This window comes from Dipodomys merriami, unplaced genomic scaffold, assembly GCF_024711535.1.
Source record: "Dipodomys merriami isolate MVZ:Mamm:240054 unplaced genomic scaffold, mDipMer1.0.p SCAF_1356, whole genome shotgun sequence".
NCBI classification, from domain to species: Eukaryota; Metazoa; Chordata; class Mammalia; order Rodentia; family Heteromyidae; genus Dipodomys; species Dipodomys merriami.
In genome coordinates, this window is record NW_027202667.1 from 121,963 (window position 1) to 138,651 (window position 16,689).

The window sequence follows — 16,689 nt, forward strand, 5'->3', positions numbered from 1 at the left end:
GAAAAAGCGGGGGACACAGCGGGGGACAGAGCGGACAAAGTGGGACACTGCGAGACACATCGGTGGATACAGCGGGACACAGCGTCGGTCACAGCGGGGACACAGCGGGGACACAGCGGTGATACAGCGGGACACAGCGTGGGAAGCAGGGGGACACAGCGGGGGACATTGCGGGGGATATAGCGGGACACAGCGGGGTACACAGAGAGAACACAGCGGGAAACAGCGGGATACAGCGTCGGACACAACGGGGACACAGCGGGGGACACAGAGAAAACACAGCAGGACACAGAGGGATACAGCGGAGAAACAACGGGGACACATAGGGTGACACAGCGAGGACACAGCAGGACACAGCGGGACAGAGCGGGACAGAGCGGGACACAACGGCACACTGCGGGAGACACAGGAGGTCACAGTTGGACACAGCTGGACAGAGTGGGGCACAGTGGAGGCACAGCGGGGACACAGCGGGACACAGCAGGGACACAGCGGGACACATCTTGGACACAGCGGGGGACACAGCGGGGAACACATCGGGACACAGCGGGGTCACAGCTGGACACAGCGGGATACAGAGCGGGACAGAGTGGGGACACAGCGAGGATACAGCGGGGACACAGCAGAGGACACAGCGGGACACAGCGGGACAAACCGTGGTCTCAACGGGACACAGCGGGGGACACTGCAGGGGACATAGCGGGACACAGTGGCGGACACAGAGAGAACACAGCGGGACACAGCGGGATACAGCGGGGACACAACGGGGACACAGCTGGACACAGCGGGGACACATCGGGACACAGCGGGGACAAAGCTGGACACAGCGGGATACAGAGTGGGGACACAGCGAGGATACATCGGGGACACAGCAGAGGACACAGAGGGACACAACGGGACAAAGCGTGGTCTCAGCGGGACACAGCGGGGGACACTGCAGGGGACATCGCGGGACACAGCGGCGGACACAGAGAGAACACAGCGGGACACAACGGGACATAGCGGGACACAGCGGGGCAAAGCGGGGAGCAAAGCGGGGGACACAGCGGGACACAGCGGGACACACCGTGAGTCACAGCGGGAGACTACGGGGACACAGCAAGGACACAGCGGGACACAGCGGAACACAGTGGGGGACAGAGCGGGACACAGCGTATGACAGAGCGGGTCACAGCAGGGACCCAGCGGGACACAGCTGGGGAAACAGAGGGTACACAGCAGGACACAGCATGGGACACAGCTGAAGACACCGCGGGATCCAGCGTGGGACAGAGCGGGGACAGAGCGGGACACAGCGGGGTCACAGCGGGGGACACAGAGCGCACACAGCGGCCAACTGCGAGACACAGCGGGGGACACAGCGGGACACAGTGGGGTACACAGCGGAGGACACAGCGGGACAACGCGGGACACTGCAAGACACATCGGGGGACACAGCGGGACACAGCGTTGGACAAAGCGGGGACATAGCAGGGGACACAGAGAGAACACAGCGGGACACAAGGCCACACTGCGGGGAACACAGGGGGTCAAAGTGGGACACAGCAGGACAGAGTGGGACACAGTGGGGACACAGTGGGACACAGCGGGGACACAGCGGGACACATCTTGGACACAGCGGGGGACACAGCGGGGGACACAGCGGGGAACACATGGGGACACAGCGGGGACACAGCGGGGACCCCGCGGGGAAACAGCGGAACACAGCGTGGACACAGCGGGACACACCAGAACACTGCGGAGGACACAGCGAGGACACGGTAGGACACAGCGTGATACAGCAGGACACAGCGGGACACAGCGGGGACACAGCAGGACACATCTTCGACACAGAGGGGGGCAACTCGGGGGACACAGCGGGGGACACAGCGGGGAACACAGCTGGACACAGAGGGGACACAGCTGGACACAGCGGGATACAGAGCGGGACACAGCGGGGACACAGCAAGGACACAGAGTGGACACAGCAGAGGACACTGCGGGACACAATGGGACACAGCGTGGGACACAGCGGGACACAGCGGGGAACACTGCGGGAGACATAGCGGGACACAGCAGGGGACACAGAGAGAACACAGCGGGACACAGCGGGATACAGCGGGGATTAAATGGGACACATTGGAACACAGCAGAGACACAGCGGTGACACAGCGGGACACAGCGGGGGACACAGCGGGGAACACAGTGGGACACAGGGGGGGACACCGCGGGGGAAACTGGGGGGGACACAGAGAGGACACAGCGGGACACAACGGGACATAGCGGGACACAGCGGGACAAAGCGGGGAACAAAGCGGGGGACACAGCGGGGACACAGCGGGACACAGCAGAACACAGTGGGGGACACAGCGGGACACAGCGTGGGACAGAGCGGGTCACAGCAGGGACCCAGCGGGACACAGCGGGACACAGCATGGGACACAGCGGGACACAGCTGAGGACACCGCGAGATCCAGCGTGGGTCAGAGCGGGGACACAGCGGGACACAGCGGGGACACAGGGGACACAGCGGGACACAGCGGGGGACACAGCGAGAGACAGCGGGGGACTCAGCGGGGGACAGAGCGGGATTCAGTGGAGGAAACAGTGAGGACACAGCGGGACACAGCGAGGACACAGCGGGGACACAGCGGGGACACAGCAGGACACAGCAGGGGACGCAGCGGGACACAGAAGGACACATCGGGGGACACAGCTGACAAAGCGGGATACACGGAGGGACACAGCGGGGACACAGCGAGGACTCAGCGGGACACTGCGAGACACAGCAGGGGACACAGCGGGAAAAAGCGGGGGATACAGAGGGGGACAGAGCGGACAAAGTGGGACACTGCGAGACACAGCGGTGATACAGCGGGACACAGCTTGGGAAGCAGGGGGACACAGCGGGGGACATTGCGGGGGATATAGCGGGACACAGCGGGGTACACAGAGAGAACACAGCGGGAAACAGCGGGATACAGCGTCGGACACAACGGGGACACAGCGGGGGACACAGAGAAAACACAGCAGGACACAGAGGGATACAGAGGAGAAACAACGGGGACACATAGGGTGACACAGCGAGGACACAGCAGGACACAGCGGGACAGAGCGGGACAGAGCGGGACACAACGGCACACTGCGGGAGACACAGGGGGTCACAGTTGGACACAGCTGGACGGAGTGGGACACAGTGGAGGCACAGCGGGGACACAGCGGGGACACAGCGGGGACACAGCGTGACAAATCTTGGACACAGCGGGAGACACAGCGGGGGACACAGCGGGGGACACAGTGGGGAACACATCAAGACACAGCGGGGACACAGCTCGACACAGCGGGATACAGAGCGGGACAGAGCGGGGACACAGCGAGGACAAGGCGGGGACACAGCAGAGGACACAGCAGAACACAACGGGACAAAGTGTGGTCTCAGCGGGACACAGCGGGGGACACTGCAGGGGACATAGCGGGACACAGCGGCCGACACAGAGAGAACACAGCGGGACACAGCGGGATACAGCGGGAACACAACGGGGACACAGCTGGACACAGCGGGGACACAGTTGGACACAGCGGGGCCACAGCGGGACACAGCATGGGACACAGCTGAAGACACCGCGGAATCCAGCGTGGGACACAGCGGGGACACAGCGGGAAACATCGGGGTCACAGCTGGGGACACAGCGTGTACACAGTGGCAAACTGCGAGACACAGCGGGGGACACAGCAGGACACAGCGGGGGGCAGAGCGGGACAAAGCGGGACACTGCGAGACACCTAGGGGTACACAGCGGACACAGTAGGACACAGCGTGATACAGCAGGACACAGCGGGACACAGTGGGGACACAGCAGGACACATCTTCGACACAGAGGGGAGCACAGCGGGGGACACAGCGGGGGACACAGCGGGGAACAAAACGGGACACAGCGGGGACACAGCTGGACACAGCGGGATACAGAGCGGGACACAGCGGGTACACAGCGAGGACACAGCGGGGCCATAGCAGAGGACACAGTGGGAGCCAGCGCGGGACAGAGCAAGGAACACAGAGGGAACACTGCGGGACACAGCGGGGGACAAAGCGGGATACAGCGGGTGACACAGCGGGGGACAGAGCGGGCAAAGCAGGACACTGCGAGACACATAGGGGGACACAGCGGGTCACAGGTTGGGACACAGAAGGGACACAGCGGGAACACAGCGGGGACACAGCGGGACACAGCGGGACACACCGGGGACACAGCGGGAGACACCGGGACACTGCGGAGGACAGAGCGAGGACACAGTGGGACACAGCGGGGACACAGCGGGGGATACAGAGAGGGGACACTGCGGGGAATACATCGGGACACAGCGAGGACACAGCTGGACACAGCGGGATACAGAGCGGGACACAGCGGGGACACAGCAAGGACACAGCGGGGACACAGCAGAGGACACAACGGGACACAATGGGTCACAGTGTGGGACACAGCGGGACACAGCGGGGGACACTGAGGAGACTTAGCGGGACACAGCAGGGGACACATAGAGAAAACAGCGGGACACAGCGGGATACAGCGGGGACACAACATTGACATAGCGGGGGACAGAGAGAACACAGTGGGACACAGCGGGATACAGCGGGGACACAGCGGAACACAGCAGTGACACTGCAGTGACACAGCGGGACACAGCAGGACATTGCAGGGGACACAGCAAAGACACAGCAGGACACAGCGGGACACAGCGGGGACACAGCGGGACACAGCCATGACAGAGAGGGACACAGTGGTACACAGTGGGACACAGCGGGGAAACCGCTGGTGACACAGCGGGACACAGCAGGGGACACAGCGGGGGACACAGTGGGACACAGGGGGGGACACAGCGGGGAACACAGGGGGCGACACAGAGAGGACACAGCGGGAAACAACGGGACATAGCGGGACAAAGCAGGGAACAAAGCGGGGGACACAGCGAGACACAGCGGGACAAACCGGGGGTCACAGCGGGAGACTAAGGGGACACAGCGGGGACACAGCGGGACACAGCAGAAAACAGCGGGGCACAGAGCGTGACACAGTGTGGGACAGAGCGGGACACAGCAGGGACCCAGCGGGACACAGCGGGGGACACAGCGGGACACAGCTGAGGACACCGCTGGATCCAGCGTGGGACAGAGCGCAGACACATCGGGACACAGAGGGGACACAGGGGACACAGCGGGACACAGTGAGACACAGCGGGGGACACAGCGGTGGCACAGCGAGCACACAGCGGCAAACTGCGAGACACAGCGGGGGACACAGCGGGACACAGCGTGGGACACAGCGGGGGACAGAGCGGGACAACGCGGGACACTGCGAGACACATCGGGGGACACAGCGGGACACAGTGTGGGACAAAGCTGGTCACAGAGGGGACACAGCAGGGACACAGCAGGACAAGCGGGGACACAGCGGGTACACAGTGGGACACAACGGCACACGGCGGGGGTCACAGGGGGTCACAGTGGGACACAGCTGGACAGAGTGGGACTCAGTGGAGACACAGCGGGGACACAGCGGGACACAGCAGGGACACAGCGGGACACATCTTGGACACAGCGGGGGACACAGCGGGGGACACAGCGGGGAACACATCGGGACACAGCGGGGACACAGCTGGACACAGCGGGATACAGAGTGGGACCGAGTGGGGACACAGCGAGGATACAGCGGGGACACAGCAGAGGACACAGAGGGACACAGCGGGACAAAGCGTGGTCTCAGCGGGACACAGCGGGGGACACTGCAGGGGACATAGCGGGACACAGCGGCGGACACAGAGAGAACACAGCGGGACACAGCGGGATACACCGGGGACACAACGGGGACACAGCTGGACACAGCGGGGACACAGCGGGGACACAGCTGGACACAGCGGCATACAGAACAGGACACAGCGGGGACACAGCGAGGACAAAGCGGGACACAGCTGGACACATCGGGACACAGCGGGACACAGCGGGGACACAGGGGACACAGCGGGACAAAGCGGGACACAGCGGGACACAGCGGGGGACACAGCGGGGACACAGCGGGACACAGCAGGGGACAGAGCGAGGAAACAGCGGCACACTGCGAGACACAGCGGGGGACACAGAGGGTTACAGCGGGGGACACAGGGGGGGACAGAGTGGTACAAAGCGGGACACTGCGAGACACATAGGGGGACACAGAGTGACACAGCGTGGGACACATCGGGGACCCAGCGGGGACACCGCGGGGAAACAGCGGGACAGAGCGGGGACACAGCGGGACACACATGGACACTGCGGGGGACACAGCGAGGACACAGTAGGACACAGCGTGATACAGCAGGACACAGCGGGACACAGTGGGGACAAAGAAGGACACATCGTCGACACAGAGGGGGGCAAAGCGGGGGACACAGCGGGGGACACAGCGGGGAACACAGCGTGACACAGCGGGGACACAGCTGGACACAGCGGGATACAGAGCGGCACTCAGCGGGGACACAGTGAGGACACAGCGGGGACACAGCAGAGGACACAGCGGGACACAACGGGACACAGCCTGGGACACAGCGGGACACAGCGGGGGACACTGCGGGAGACATAGCGGGACACAGCAGGGGACACAGAGAGAACACAGCGGGACACAGCGGGACACAGCAGAACACAGCGGGACACAGTGGGGACACAGCAGGACACATCTTCGACACAGAGGCGGGCACAGTGGGGGACACAGCGGGGGACACAGCGGGGAAAACATCAGGACACAGCCTGGGACACAGCAGGACACAGCGAGGGACACTCCGGGAGACATAGCGGGACACAGAAGGGGACACAGAGAGAACACAGCGGGATACAGCGGGGACACAATGGGACACAGCGGAACACAGCATTGACATAGCGGTGACACAGCGGGACACAGCGGGACACAGCGGGGACAGAGCAGGACACAGCGGGGGACACAGTGGGACACAGCCGGGACACAGAAGGACACAGCGGGACACAGTGGGACACAGCGGGGGACTCTGCGGGGGATATAGCGGGACACAGCGGTGGACACAGAGAGAACACAGCGGGAAACAGCCGGATACAGCGTCGGACACAACGAGGACACAGCGGGGGACACAGAGAAAACACAGCAGGACACAGCGGGATACAGTGGAGAAACAACGGGGACACATAGGGTGACACAGCGAGGACACAGCGGGACAGAGCGGGACACAGCAGGACACAGCGGGGACAGAGCAGGACACAGCGGGGGACACAGTGGGACACAGCCGGGACAAAGAAGGACACAGCGGGACACAGTGGGACACAGCGGGGACACCGCTGGTGACACAGCGGGACACAGCGGGGGACACAGTGGGACACAGCGGGGGACAGAGGGGTGGAAACAGGGGGGGACACAGATAGGACACAGAGGGACACAATGGGACATAGCAGGACACAGCGGGACAAACCGGGGAACAAAGCGTGGGTCACAGCGGGACACAGCGGGACACACCGGGGATCACAGCGGGAGACTACGGGGACACAGCGGGACACAGCGGGACACACCGGGGGTCACAGCGGGACACAGCTTGGGACAGAGCGGGTCACAGCAGGGACCCAGCGGGACACAGCGGGGGACACAGAGGGGACACAGTGGGACACAGCGGGACACAGCTGAGGACACCGCGAGATCCAGCGTGGGTCAGAGCGGGGACACAGCGGGACACAGCGGGGACACAGGGGACACAGCGGGGGACACAGCAAGAGACAGCGGGGGACTCAGCGGGGGACAGAGCGGGATTCAGTGGAGGACACGGCGAGGACACAGCGGGACACAGCGGGACACAGCGGGGACACAGCGGGGACACAGCGGGGACACAGCGGGACACAGCGGGGGACACAGCGGGACACAGAAGGACACATCGGGGACAGAGCTGACAAAGCGGGATACACGGAGGGAAACAGCGGGGACACAGTGAGGACTCAGCGGGACACAGCGGGACACAGCGCGTCACAGCGGGGGACACAGCGGGGGATACAGCGGGACACAGCGGGGGACACAGCGAGGACACAGCGGGACACTGCGAGACACAGCAGGGGACACAGCGGGACACAGCGGGGGACAGAGCAGGACAAAGCGGGACACTGCGAGACACATCGGTGGATACAGCGGGACACAGCGTCGGTCACAGCGGGGACACAGCGGGGACACAGCGGTGATACAGCGGGACACAGCGTGGGAAGCAGGGGGACACAGCGGGGGACATTGCGGGGGATATAGCGGGACACAGCGGGGTACACAGAGAGAACACAGCGGGAAACAGTGGGATACAGCGTCGGACACAATGGGGACACAGCGGGGGACACAGAGAAAACACAGCAGGACACAGCGGGATACAGCGGAGAACCAACAGGGACACATAGGGTGACACAGCGAGGACACAGCAGGACACAGCGGGACATAGCGGGACAGAGCGGGACACAACGGCACACTACGGGGGACAAAGGGGGTCACAGTGGGACATAGCTGGACAGAGTGGGACACAGTGGAGGCACAGCGGGGACACAGCGGGACACAGCAGGGACACAGCGTGACAAATCGTGGACACAGCGGGGGACATAGCGGGGGACACAGCGGGGGACACAGCGGGGAACACATCGGGACACAGCGGGGACACAGCTCGACACAGCGGGATACAGAGCAGGACAGAGCGGGGACACAGCGAGGACACAGCGGGGACACAGCAGAGGACACAGCGGGACACAGCGGGACAAAGCGTGGTCTCAGCGGGACACAGCGGGGGACACTGCAGGGGACATAGCGGGACACAGCGGCGGACACAGAGAGAACACAGCAGGACACAGCGGGATACAGCGGGGACACAACCGGAACACAGCTGGACACAGCGGGGACACAGCGGGACACAGCAGAGACACAGCTGGACACAGCGGCATACAGAGCGGATCACAGCGGTGACACAGCGAGGACAATGCAGGACACAGCGGGACACATCGGGATACAGCGGGACACAGCGGGGGACACAGCGGGGGACAGAGCGGGACAAAGCGGGACAATGCGAGACACATCGGGGGACACAGCGGGACACAGCGTGGGACACAGCGGGGACACAGGGATGACACAGCGGGGACACAGCAGGACACAGCGGGGACACAGCGGGGACACAGCGGGACACAACGGCACACTGCGGGGGACACAGGGGGTCACAGTGGGACACAGCTGGACAGAGTGCGACACAGTGGAGGCACAGCAGGGACACAGCGGGACACAGCGGGGACACAGCATGACACATCTTGGACACAGCGAGGGACACAGCGAGGGACACAGCGGGGAACACATCGGGACACAGCGGGGACACAGCTCGACACAGCGGGATACAGAGCGGGACAGAGTGGGGACACAGCGAGGACACAGCGGGGACACAGCAGAGGACACAGCGGGACACAGCGGGACAAAGCGTGGTCTCAGCGGGACACATCGGGGGACACTGCAGGGGACAGCGGGACACAGCGGCGGACACAGCAAACACAGCGGGACACAGCGGGATACAGCAGGGACACAACGGGGACACAGCTGGACACAGCGTGGACACAGCAGGACACAGCAGATACACAGTTGGACACAGCGGCATACAGAGCCGATCACAGCGGGGACACAGCGAGGACAAAGCGGGACACAGCGGGACACATCGGGACACAGCGGGACACAGAGGGGGACACAGCGGGGACACAGCGGGACACAGCAAGGGACAGAGCGAGGAAACAGCAGCACACTGCGAGACACAGCTGGGGACACAGCGGGTTACAGCGGGGGACACAGCGGGGGACAGAGCGGGACAAAGCGGGACACTGGGAGACACATAGCGGTACACAGCGGGACACAGTGTGGGACACAGCGGGGACCCAGGGGGGACACCGCGGGAAACAGTGGGACACAGCGGGGACACAGCGGGGACACATCGGGACACACAGGGACAATGCGGGGGCCACATCGAGGAAACAGTAGGACACAGCTTGATACAGCAGGACACAGCGGGACACAGTGGGGACACAGCAGGACACATCTTCCACACAGAGGGGGCACAGCGGGGGACACAGCGGAGGACACAGCGGGGAACACATCAGGACACAGCCGGGACACAGCTGGACACAGCGGGATACAGAGCGGGACACAGCGGGGACACAGCGAGGACACCGCGGGGACACAGCAGAGGACACAGAGGGACACAACGGGACACAGCGTGGGACACAGCGGGACACTGCGGGAGACATAGCGGGACACAGAAGAGGACACAGAGAGAACACAGCGGGACAAAGCGGGATACAGCGGGGACACAATGGGACACAGCGGAACACAGCAGTGACACAGCGGTGACACAGCGGGACACAGCGGGAACAGAGCAGGACACAGCGGGGGACACAGTGGAACACAGAAGGGACACAGAAGGACACAGCGGGACACAGTGGGACACAGCGGGGACACCGCTGGTGAAACAGCGGGACACAGCGGGGGACACAGCGGGGGACACAGTGGGTCAAAGCGGGGGACACAGCGGGGTACAGAGCGGGACAAAGCGGGACACTGTGAGACACATCGGTGGACACAGCGGGACACAGCGTCGGTCACAGAGGGGACACAGCGGGAACACAGCGGTGATACAGCGGGACACAGCGTGGGAGACAGCGGGACACAGCGGGGGATATAGCGGGACACAGCGGGGGACACAGAGAGAACACAGCGGGAAACAGTGGGATACAGCGTTGGACAGAACGGGGACACAGTGCGGGACACAGGGAAAACACAGCAGGACACAGCAGGATACAGCGGAGAAACAACAGGGACACATAGAGTGACAAAGCTAGGACACAGCAAGACACAGTGGGACATAGCGTGACAGAGCGGGACACAGCAGGGACACAGCACGGGACACAGCGGGGGACACAGCGGGCTACAGCGGGGGACACAATGGGGGACACAGGGGGGACACAGAGAGGACACAGCGGGACACAGCGGGACATAGCGGGACACAGCGGGACACATCGGAGAACACAGCGGGGGACACAGCTGGACACAGAGGGACACAACCGGGATCACAGCGGGAGACAGCGGGTACTCAGCAGGGACACAGCAGGACACAGTTGGACACAGAGGGGGACTCAGCGGGACACAGCGTGGGACACAGCTGGACACAGCAGGGACCCAGCCGGATACGGTGGGGGACACAGAGGGGACACAGCGGGACACACCATGGGACACAGCGGGGACACAGTGTGGAACTCAGCGGGACAAAGTGCGGGACACAGCGGGACACAGCGGGGACGCAGCGGGACACAGCGGGACACTGTGGGGGACACAGCGAGGACACAGCGGGACACAGTGGGACACAGCGGAACACAGTGGGGTACACAGCGGGGAAACAGCGGGACACAGCGTGGGATAGAGCGGGAAACAGCGGAGGAAACAGCAGGACCCAGCGGGGGACAGAGCGGGGGACACAGCGGGGACACATTGGGACACAGCGGGGGACACAGCGGGGACACATTGGGACACAGCGGGAGACACAGAGGGGACACAGATTGGACACAGCAGGACACAGTGGGGACACATCGGGACACAGCGGGGGACACTGCAGGGGACATACCGGGACACAGCGGGGGACACTGCAGGGGACATAGCGGGACACAGCGGCGGACACAGAGAGAACACAGCGGGACACAGCGGGATACAGCGGGGACACAACGGGGACACAGCTGGACACAGCGGGGACACAGTGGGACACAGCGGGGACACAGCTGGACACAGCGGCATACAGAGCGGGACACAGCGGGGACACAGCGAGGAAAAAGCGGGACACAGTGGGACACATCGGGACAAAGCGGGACACAGCGGGGACACAGGGGACACAGCGGGACAAAGCGGGACACAGCGGGACACAGCGGGGGACACAGCGGGGACACAGCGGGACACAGCAGGGGACAGAGCGAGGAAACAGCGGCACACTGCTAGACACAGCGGGGGACACAGAGGGTTACAGCGGGGGACACAGGGGAGGACAGAGCGGGACAAAGCGGGACATTGCGAGACACATAGGGGGACACAGCGGGACACAGCGTGGGACATAGCGGGGACCCAGGGTGGACACCGCGGGGAAACAGTGGGACACAGCGGGGACACAGCGGGGACACAGCGGGACACACAGGGACACTGCGGGGGACACAGCGAGGACACAGTAGGACACAGCGTGATACAGCTGGCCACAGCGGGACACAGAGGGCACACAGCAGGGCACATCTTCGACACAGAGGGTGGCACAGCTGGGGACACTGCGGGAAACATAGCGGGACATAGCAGGGGACACAGAGAGAACACAGCGAGACACAGCGTGATACAGCGGGGACACAAGGGGACACAGCGGAACACAGCAGTGACACAGCGGTGACACAGTGGGAGACAGCGGGACACAGCGAGGACAGAGCAGGACACCGCGGGGAAACAGCGGGATACAGCGGATACACAGCGGGGACACAGCGGGACACACAGGGACTCTGCCTGGGACACAGCGAGGACACAGTAGGACACAGCGTGATACAGCAGGACACAGCGGGACACAGTGGGGACACAGCAGGACACATCTTCGACACAGAGGCGGGCACAGCGGAGGACACAGCGGGGGACACAGCGGGGAACACATCGGGACACAGCGGGGACACAGCTGGACACAGCGGGATACAGAGCGGGACACAGCGGGGACACAGTGAGGACACAGCGGGGACACAGCAGAGGACACAGCGGGACCCAACGGGACACAGCGTGGGACACAGCGGGACACAGCGAGGGACACTGCGGGAGACATAGCAGGACACAGCAGTGGACACAGAGAGAACACAGCGGGACACAGCGGGATACAACGGGGACACAACGGGACACAGCGGAACACAACAGTGACACAGCGGTGACACAGCGGGACACAGCAGGGACAGAGCAGGACACAGCTGGGGACACAGTGGGACACAGCCAGGACACAGAAGGACACAGCGGGACATAGTGGGACACAGCGGGGACACCGCTGGTGACACAGCGGGACACAGCGGGGGACACAGCGGGGGACACAGTGGGACAAAGCTTGGGACACAGCGGGGTACAGAGCGGGACAAAGCTGGACACTGTGATAAACATCGGTGGATACAGCGGGACACAGCGTCGGTCACAGCGGGGACACAGCGGGGACACAGCGGTGATACAGCGGGACACAGCGTGGGAAACAGCGGGACACAGCTGGGGACACAGCGGGGGATATAGCGGGACACAGCGGGGGACACAGAGAGAACACAGCGGGAAACAGTGGGATACAGCGTCGGACACAACGGGGACACAGCGGTGGACACAGGGAAAACACAGCAGGACACAGCGGGATACAGCGGAGAAACAACAGGGTCACATAGAGTGACACAGCTAGGACACAGCAGGACACAGCGGGACATAGCGGGACAGAGAGGGACACCTCAGGGACGCAGCGCGGGACACAGCGGGGGACACAGCGGGATACAGCGGGGGACACAACGGGGGACACAGGGGGGACACAGAGAGGACACAGCGGGACACAGCGGGACATAGCGGGACACAGCGGGACACATCGGAGAACACAGCGGGGGACACAGCTGGACACAGAGGGACACAACCAGGATCACAGCGGGAGACAGCGGGTACTCAGCGGGGACACAGCAGGACACAGTTGGACACAGAGGGGGACTCAGCGGGACACAGCGTGGGACACAGCTGGACACAGCAGGGACCCAGCCGGATACAGTGGGGGACACAGAGGGGACACAGCGGGACACACCATGGGACACAGCGGGGACACAGCAGGGAACTCAGGGCGACAAAGTGCGGGACACAGCGGGACACAGCGGGGACGCAGCGGGACACAGCGGGACACTGTGGGGGACACAGCGAGGACACAGCGGGACACAGTGGGACACAGGGGAACACAGCGGGGGACACAGCGGGGAAACAGCGGGACACAGCGGGACACAGCGTGGACAGAGCGGGAAACAGCGGAGGAAACAGCGGGACCCAGCGGGGGACAGAGCAGGGGACACAGCGGGGACACAGCGGGACACAGCGGGGGACACAGCGGTGACACATTGGGACACAGCGGGGGACACAGTGGGGACACAGCTTGGACACAGCAGGACACAGCGGGGACACATCGGGACACAGCGGGGGAAACAGGGGGACACAGCAGCACACAGGGTGACACAGCGGGCGACACAGCGGAACACAGCGGGGGACACAGTGAGCCACAGCGGGGTACACAGCGGGCACACATCAGGACACAGCGGGTGACACAGCGGGGATACAGCTGGGACACAGCAGGACACAGCAGGGACATATCGGGACACAGCGGAACACAGCGGGACACAGCAGGGGACACAGGGAGACACAGCGGGACACATTGGGGGACACAGTTTGACACAGCGGGATACACGGTGGGACACAGCGGGGACACAGCGAGGACACATGGGGACACAGCGGAACACATTGGAACACAGCGGGACACAGCGGGGACACAGGGGACACAGCGGGACACAGCGGGACACAGCGTGGGAAACAGCGGGACACAGCAGAGGACACAGTGGCACCCAGCGGGGGACAGAGTGGGGGACACAGCGGGTCACAGCGGAGGAAACTGGGGACACATCGAGACACAGCCAGGGACACAGCGGGGACACAGCTGTGACACAGCAGGACCCAGCGGGGACACTTCGGGACACAGCGGGGGACACAGTGGCACACAGCGGGACACAGTGTGGGACACAGCGGGACACAGCGTGGGACACAGTGAGACACAGCGGGGGACACAGCGGCGGACAGAGTGGGACACAGCGGGGGACACAGCGAGGATACATCGAGACACAGCGGGACAAAGCGGGACACAGCGGGGAAACAGCAGGGACACAGCGGGACACAGCGGGGGACACAGCGGGACACAGCGGGAAAAAGCGGGGGACACAGATTGACACAGCGGGATACATGGCGGGACACAGCGGAGACACAGCGAGCAAACAGCGGGACACAGCGAAACACAGCGGGACACAGCGGGACACAGCGGGGACACAGGAGACACAGCGGGACACAGCGGGACACAGCGGGACACAGCGGGGGACACAGCAGAGACACAGCGGGACACAGCGGGGGACAGAGCGAGGAAACAGCGGCACACTGCGAGACACAGGGTGGGACACAGCGGGACATAGCGGGGGACACAGCGGGAGACAGAGCGGGACAAAGCGGGACACTGCGAGACACATAGGGGGACACAGTAGGACACAGCATGATACAGCAAGACACAGCGGTACACAACGGGGGACACAGCGGGGAACAAATCGGGACACAGCGGGCGGGGACACAGCTGGACACAGCCGGATACAGAGCGGGGCACAGCGGGTACACAGCGAGGACACAGCGGGGACATAGCAGAGGACACAGTGGGACCCAGAGTCGGTAACAGCGGTGACACAGCGGTGATACAGCGGGACACAGCGTGGGAAACAGCGGGACACAGCTGGGGACACAGCGGGGGATATAGCGGGACACAGCGGGGGACACAGAGAGAACACAGCGGGAAACAGTGGGATACAGCGTCGGACACAACAGGGAAACAGCGGGGGACACAGGGAAAACACAGCAGGACACAGCGGGATACAGCGGAGAAACAACAGGGACACATAGAGTGACACAGCTAGGACACAGCAGGACACAGCGGGACATAGCGGGACAGAGCGGGACACAGCAGGGACACAGCACGGGACACAGCGGGGGACACAGCACGGGACACAGCGGGGGACACAACGGGGGACACAGGGGGGACACAGAGAGGACACAGCGGGACACAGCGGGACATAGCGGGACACAGCGGGACACATCGGAGAACACAGCGGGGGACACAGCTGGACACAGAGGGACACAACCGGGATCACAGCGGGAGACAGCGGGTACTCAGCGGGGACACAGCAGGACACAGTTGGACACAGCGGGGGACTCAGCGGGACACAGCGTGGGACACAGCTGGACACAGCAGGGACCCAGCCGGATACAGTGGGGGACACAGAGGGGACACAGCGGGACACAGCATGGGACACAGCGGGGACACAACGGGGAACTCAGCGGGACAAAGTGCGGGACACAGCGGGACACAGCGGGGACACAGCGGGACACAGTGGGACACTGTGGGGGACACAGCGAGGACACAGCGGGACACAGTGGGACACAGCGGAACACAGCGGGGGACACAGCAGGGAAACAGCGGGACACAGCGGGACACAGCGTGGGACAGAGCGGGAAACAGCAGAGGAAACAGCGGGACCCAGTGGGGGACAGAGCGGGGGACACAGCGGGGACACAGCGGGACACAGCGGAGGACACAGCGGGGACACATCGGGACACAGCGGGGGAAACAGCGGGACACAGCAGCACACAGGGTGACACAGCGGACGACACAGCGGAACACAGCGGGACACAGAAGGACACAGCGGGACACAGTGGGACACAGCGGGCACACCACTGGTGATACAGCGGGACACAGCGGGGGACACAGCGGGGGACACAGTGGGACACAGCGGGGAACACAACGGGGGAAACAGGGGGAGACACAGAGAGGACACACCTGGACACAACGGGACATAGCGGGACA